General features: G+C 40.5%; 1 non-coding gene across 1 annotated transcript; it reads left to right on the top strand.

Annotated features, from left to right (window-relative positions):
* Positions 1-2,660: 2,660 nt before the first annotated feature.
* LOC111754858 (small nucleolar RNA SNORA4) lies at positions 2,661-2,805 on the top strand. Its single transcript, XR_002789532.1, has one exon. It is a non-coding gene; the product is annotated as a small nucleolar RNA SNORA4 (small nucleolar RNA).
* The last annotated feature ends 4,983 nt before the right edge of the window (positions 2,806-7,788 follow it).

The raw sequence follows: 7,788 nt of genomic DNA, 5'->3' as shown, positions 1-7,788 counted from the left end.
CAAAGCCGAATACCATGCAGTTTTCTAACCGTTCTGCACTGTGTCGGGAACACAGTGAAGGCAAGCGGGTAGTATGCAGTAGACTCAAGAGGAAGACCTGCACTGAGTCCTGGTGAGTACTAGGGACTGGGTCCTGCAGCTGCTGTGGCTGGCTGGCGGACATCTTGGAATTGGGCAGAGCCTTGCGCCATGACGGCATCAGCGACATAGAGAGAACTAGTGGAAGACATCTTGGAATTGGGCAGACCCGCTGCTGCAGTGACATTAGATAGTCGCTCCTGGCACAGAGAGGTCTGGAAGAGGACAGCTGGGATTTGGGCAGAGCCCTGTGCCACAGTGACATTAGTCAGCCACTTCTGGGGCAGAGAGAACTGGCAGGATCTGCTGAGGCTGAACCAAGCCTCTGGTTGGGACCCAATAAGCAGATACAAAATAGTTGCGACTCTGTGACATCCACAAAATACAGTCTAACTTGCAGATTGACTGGCACAGAGGCTGGAGGCTAGCCTGCACCGTCCCTGCATCCCTGCCTACCCCAGATAACGGCAACTTGGGGAGGACAGCAAAAACTCAAGTCAGCATGCTTCTGAAAGGACCTAAGAAATACAGAGAGGACCAGAGACCCCCAGGACACTTCAGTATGAAAGAAACCAGACACATGACAAGAGATAGAAATAAAAAAAAATCTCCAGCTGCCAAATGTGAGAAAATAAGCCCAGGAGAAGTAAACACTGAAGAGACCAAGCACAGTAACCATCCAATACTGGACACAGCATCAGCCAAAAAAAAAAAAAATACCTCCATGACCTCATAGATGAATTTAAAGCTGTACTCCTGATCCAAGTGAGGCAAGATATAAAGAGATTAATTAAAGAAATGACAAGTTCCGCCCAAGAGAGCACAGATGGAAGAACTGAGGAAATCAGAAACAAAAGAGAAACTTCTGAAGAAGAATTTAAACATAACTTAGAATACATGAAACAGATCCAAAGAGATTACCAGGAAACTAAAACTCAATTGAACACTGGCAAAATGCCTTGACAGAAACAAAGTTAGCCTTTTGAAACTTGAAGAGAGATTTATGATATATGATCGTGAAAGAAAAGACCTCTTAATAATAACAAGGAACCAGAAAGAAACAATTCAAAGGCTAGAAGATGACAAAAGGATACATAACTTAAGAATAAAGCGTGTGAGTGAGGAAGCAGGAGCAATCAAAAATGAAATACAAAGAATATTCACAGATATATTAAAGCAAAATTGGAGCTGGGGGTTTAGCTCAGTGGCATAAGCACCTGCCTTGCAAGCAGGCAGTCGTGAGTTTAATCCCCAGTACCGATAAAAAGAAAAAAAAAGATATTAAAGCAAAATTTCCCATGTATAGCAAAAACAAATGATATCCAGACAAAAGAGGCAAACAGAACCCCAGCTTCCTACAACCAAAACAGATCTACACCCAGACATATAATAATCAAGATTCCAGAAATCCACCAAAAGAACAGAATATTAAAAGCAGCCAGAGAAAAGAAGCAGATTACCTACAATGGGAAAATTATCAAAATAACAACAGACTTATCAACAAAAACTCTTAAATCAAGAAGGGAATGGGGAGAAATTTTACAAGTTCCGCAAGAAAATAATATGCAACTAAGACTCATATACCCTTCAAAACTCTCTCTCAAAATTAATGGAGAAATAAGATGCTTCCAAGACAAGGAGGAACTGTGGGAGTTCGTTGCCACCAACCCAACCCTACAGAGAGTGCTGAAGGACAATCCAGAGAAAGAGAGGAAGGGATACCAGGATTCCAGCAACAGTCGCAGAGAGGCCTCAATGAATGGGGCACACAGTGGAATGAGGAAATAAGGTGGACAAATTATAGCAGAAAAGTGGAGTAGCAGACATGAGGCAGAGATGGTAAGCTATAGTCTTTAGTATAGATAGCTCTGATACACTATAAAAAAAGGCAGAGGTCATTGTTAATAGTGTATCAGGATTTAAAACATACAGTAGTCTTATCACCTTGTTTATTTTGAATTTAACTTGTTCTGGTCTGTCCACTCATATCAGATTTGAGGGCACAGATATCTGATCCAAAAATAGCAGGTTATACCATGGTAACTATCCTTAATTTCCTATTAACTTAAACTGAAATACTGTATTACTTACATTGTCTTACTATGACTGATCTTATTTGAATCTGATTCATAAGACCGCGGTTTTGCCATGGCTGATTTTATTTGAATTTGGTATGCTTGATAGTATCAACTCTAAAAGTAGAGGCAACTACTCTGAAGATGACAAGATGTAAAAGATATCCATACTGGTATTAACTAGTAACAGCTCTCAAGTCCTACAATGTTTTCAAAGTGGTTTTTTTTAATATAAAAATAGTTAGGTAATACTATGTTTAACTATATTAAGCTTGATGATGTGGACAAATCTATTGAAAATAACAAGAGAAAGCATAATAACTATGGAAGATCACCTAATATTGTAGTCTTATGTGTCTTATTCATTGCATGTTTTTCTAGGAATTTGTTTTGCTGTCTTGTTATGATTTGTTTTTCCCAGAGGATAGATATACATGTAGAAATTCACACTTGAGAAGATTAAAAAAAAAAAAAAAACTATGGGAACAAATTATATAATGCAAGATGTAATGAACAGATACTCTGAAGAAGAAGAGACACTAAGAAACCCAATGCTGCTTTACCAATCTAGGCTATTTGGGAGACTAAAAGACCACACTCCACAGTGAACTATACCACTCAGTATAGTTCATTACTATTTTGTGGCTACATTACATAGGAAAAAAAAAGAAACCCCAGTGCTAATTTTGTAGCATTATGATATAAAATCTAGCAATACTATTATTCACTGATCAGAGTGATATTAGTCTAGTCTGTTAAGTTCAATTTCAGCATATGTAAAGATAAGGACAGCTACTATGAAGAGAATGAGAGATGAGATGGTAGTTATTATTGTCTTCCCTAATGTCAGATCTTGAAGACCTAAAACACCTTTATCATCCTGTAATGATTTGATTAGTTCTATAATATGCAGTATGTATTTAATGTGCATGAAGATGGGGACAACTATTTGGAAGAAACTAGAGACAATTAGATAAACAGTGAAGATCTCCAGTGGACTTGCTTTGAAATCTGTATTTCTTTAAATTGCTTTTTTAAAACTGTTTTGATATGTTTAATCTTACCCTCTTTAAGATATAAACAAGTGTGTAGGGACTGATAACCATATTACTAAGTTTTTGTTGGGATCATTGAGCAGAACTGTTGGCAGTGTCACTATTCAAATGTCATTTTACATACTTTAATATTGTAACCTGAACAGCTATTCTAAGATGACAAAGGTAACTTATCAACTGGCGATTTCTTACTATTTATTTTTCTGTAATTCTGTATTATTTCTACCCTATATATCTCCATGTATTTTTTGTTTCTTTCTCTTTAAATAAAAAAATGTGTGATGCTGTGAACAAGGTTGTATGATTATTGAATTAGTCTACTAGTTGGTTAGGCATAGTTCAGGGCATGGATAGTAGGAAAGCACACCCTGGGTAAGTGCAGCCTGCCCTAAGGGTATGTAGCCTGGATAGACTATAAGGAAAACAAAGAAGGCTACTTCTATCAGTTGCTGCTTCTTAGCTAATTCACTGCATTGCTGCTCTCCCCACTCCCTGCCATGAACTGTTTCTCCTCTACAATGCCCTTCTGCTATGCCACTCTGCCTGGCACCAAAGAGCCATGTACTGGAACTTTTATAAACTCTGGGCTACAATAAAAGTCTCCTTCTTTAACTTTGGTTATCAGGTATTTTGTATCAGCAACAAGAAAAGTAAGTACAGATAACACGCATGATTTGTTTTTTATTTTAAAGAAAAAACAACAATAAAAAATATAAAATTTCAAAACAAGCTTATAGTAGAGTAACAATCTTAGTACATCTTGTATTGTTATTTCAAAGTAGTTACTCATATTACAAAATATAGGCACAGGCACAAACCTTTTTTTCAATGAATGGCAATAACTAGAATAAATATTTTAACTATTTTATATGTATGTATGTCTTCATTTATTCATCCTTTCCATTCCATCTTTCTGCTTTCCCCAATCTCAGTTTCTCTTTCCTTTTGAACAGTTTTCTATCCGTTTTACAACATCTAATATATGTTTTGGAATCTTATTTACCTTTTCATCTTCTTACACTAGGGAGACAATATGTTGGCACGTGGAAGTCTGATTTGTTTCATTTATGAGTATGGTCTCAAGTTGCATCCATTTCCCTATAAAAGTCTCAAGTTTGCTAGAGATACAACTCAGGAGCACGCACCTTCCTGGCAAGTTAGAGGTTGCAAGTTTGATCCCTAGTACCAAAATAAGTAAATAAATGCAAACAAAATAAAACTCTCAAGTTTATCCTTTTTAATGACTAAGTAGTACTCCATTGTATAATATGTCACATCTTTTTATACATTAAACAGTTGATGGGCATTTGGGTTGTTCCCAAGATTTAGCTACTAAAAATTGTGCTGCTATAAACAAGGGTGCACATATATTGTTGCGGTATGATGTTTTTAATTCATCTGGGAAAATACCCAGAAGGGGAATAGGTAGGTCAAATGGGACCTATAGTCCTAGGTTTTTGAGGACTCTACACACTGATTTCTATAGCACCATGCTTCTTTGACTGCTTAACGACTACTTCTTTCAGCAAAGAAAATGCCAATGCCCTCAGATCTGTTTTTCAACAAGAGCTGTGGTATAGTCACAATGCAGGTACCTAGTTGCAAGGAAGTCACATTTGTATTAAACTGACAAGTTCATCATGCTCTGTGTACTCCTCCTTTGGTACAAGGGAAGAACACATGTATGAAGGCTCCCTGAACAGAAAGGCCAAATATACAATTTCTTCATTGAGGCCACAAGTTCTACTAATGAGACACATTTTCATGGTGAAAGATCGAAATATACAGAAAAGTATTTCCTTATATTGCTTTACACTGATTCAGAATAACACACACCTGCTATTTAGAAGACGCAAGATTGATTTTTTGCCTCGTGTTTTCAGTGCACAGTCCGGGGAATCCAAGCAGGAGAGCATGAGAACAAGGCATGGGGCAGGAAAGCTTCCCACATCTCGGTGGCTGGGAAGCAGAGAGAGGACAAAGGAGACATGGAGGGAGATATTCCATTCTGCAGTGACCCTCAACTTCCGTTCAGGCCCCATTTTCCTATAGCACTCTCAGCTGCCAAACTCAGCAGTTGATTGGAGTAATGAGTGGATGTAGAAAAAAAGCCAAGTAGTGCACACCAGGATCCAATTGCCTTCCACTGTCACAGACTGATCAGCCCAAAACCTCCCAAACAAGTGAAAGGCAAAGGCTTGAATAAAAGAGACAGGTGGTATGATTTTAGGGCTGCAGGAGGATCAAAAATCTCTATCAGAATTCCAGAATTCTGGGGGCTGAGACAAAGAACTTCTCTGGGAGAGCCACATTTACTTGGTTTCAAACAAAGGGAGGAACAGGGGGAAACGCGGGAACTGATCAGAAACTTGGGGTCAGTTCAGACACTTCTGCAAGCAGTAAACTGTGCTTATTTATGAGAGCCATCTTATCCCCAGCTTGACACCTATGGCAGGGCTGAGACAGCAGGAGTGAGAGGCCTGCAGCTGCAGTCTCCGTCTAGTTCATGGGGGTGGGAGCCAGGCATCCTTATCTTGTCCTACGAGGCATCAGAGCATCACAGGCCAACACAGGCCTCAGGCCAGGACCGGTGATTCATAGAGGTTTCACTTACCATGAATCTGCTGTTCATCCCAGACAGACTCACAAGTAAACATAGAGAGCCAATTGGTTAATCTTCAGGTCCTGCTCAGAGCCGCTCTGTGGTGGTCTCCAACATTCCACAAGGCTCTGTTCCACTCTGCAGTGACCCTCAACTTCCGTTCAGGCCCCGTTTTCCTATAGCTCTCTCAGCTGCCAAACTCAGCAGATGATTGGAGTGATGAGTGGGAGCACATGAGGCCTTTGGGGAGGTTCTCCATACAAAGCGCTGTAATGAGCATGAAGATACAATGCCTACTGAAACTGACATTTGGAAGTACTGCCTGCAAACTTTTATGCACGTGTGTTTACTCGGATGCTGTTAAAAACAACACTGAGGGTCCTATAAGATCACAGTCACTAAAGGCATACTCAACTGCACACATATTTGTACATTCTTGTACCACCTCTGATCTAGTTAGCATACAGGGACATTCCTTTGATTGCAATATACGGGAGGACTTTATGCTGAAGAGTGTGGTAGAGTGTGAAGTTAGGAGCCTTACGTAAGCACCCACTGGATTTGCATCTGAAGCGTCCCGGTTATCCTTCTTCTTCGTACTGTCCACTGTGGCAGTGCATGTGGGCCAGGCACTTTGATCCTGCTCCTGGGATTTCTCCCCTGGAACTGATAATTGATTACATTGGGTAGGAGAATGAATAGGAAGAGAAAGGGAAGCAATGAGGGGAGGGGAGACTGAACAATATATGTTAAATGCATGTATGAACACCCCGAAATGAAACTCAGAATTCCATGTGACAAGTAGACACCAATTGAAATCATCACAATCTGAGTGTATGCATATGGAGTGGCGTGAGAAAGGGAGTCACACAGAAATGCCTGCTGGGTGGTTCCCATTTTGAAAAACGGGCAAAATTTTTGGAACCTTTTAGGGAGGGATGCTGTGGTGAGACAGCAGCACAGAGAACAAGGAGTGCTGACTACACGGGCGTTTGCCCCGTGCCGGTTTATTGAGTGGTACACTTAGATTTTGTGGGATCTTTCTATGGCTCTGATCCTTGACTATTCCCAAAAGCCACCAAAATGCCCCAAACCCAGTTAAAAAATTCTCACTATAACAGCATATATGGTTCCAGTGTAATTCTCATTCATGAATGTATTATGTAGATGCTACTATAGCATAAACTTAGAACTCAATATATTGTGACCATCTCTTTGGTGACATGTTCATTGAAACTCTAACATCTGTATTAAAACCACAATGATGGAAAATACCAAGGGTGGGGGATATGAAGAAAGTGGGTTTCTAATACACTGTGGATGGGAAAATGGTTCTGTAATTCCCAAAGAGCTCAATGTGCACTTTCCCTATGACCTGCTGACCGTCTTGCCAGGTAGCCAGCAAAACCAAAGGGAGCACACGTGCATGCAGAGGCTCATCAGTGCATATGCACAGGGCAGTGTTCCTAAGAGGCAATGCATAGAAGCCTTCCACATGCATAAAATGCACCAGTGACCAGGCACACGGTGGCACATTCATGTGCACACATTGGAACATGCACTGTGACATGAGAGAACCCTACACATGCTCTGCTAAGTGGGAAGAGCCAAGACACACAAACCACTTCATGTGATTCCACTTCTCCTTCTAATGTCAGCACGTGTCTCCATTGCAGAGATGAAGCATACATCCATCGTTTAACCACACATCATATATGGAGTGTTTTCTCCACATTTGTGATGACCAGCAGTGCCTTGATGAGATTTTTGTGACTGATATTGGGCACCATGTGTTATTATTTCTTTAGCCCGACACTCAGACAGGGACAGATGGAGGGTTTGTGCATTTGGGAGCATTCTGTACAAAATTGCCCATGGCCTTCCCTAAGGCTGCAGAGGCTGCACACTGGCACCAATCCAGAGGTCCAAGCCTCTTCTTTGGATTTTAGCACTGCCCTGCTGCTACTGCTCCCATTCA

This window comes from Cavia porcellus, unplaced genomic scaffold (genome assembly GCF_034190915.1).
Source record: "Cavia porcellus strain 051 isolate PalLab524CR breed Dunkin Hartley unplaced genomic scaffold, mCavPor4.1 scaffold_33, whole genome shotgun sequence".
In the NCBI taxonomy this organism is placed as follows: domain Eukaryota; kingdom Metazoa; phylum Chordata; class Mammalia; order Rodentia; family Caviidae; genus Cavia; species Cavia porcellus.
The sequence above is the reverse complement of the archived record's forward strand: the minus strand, read 5'-3'. Positions and strand labels throughout refer to the sequence as shown.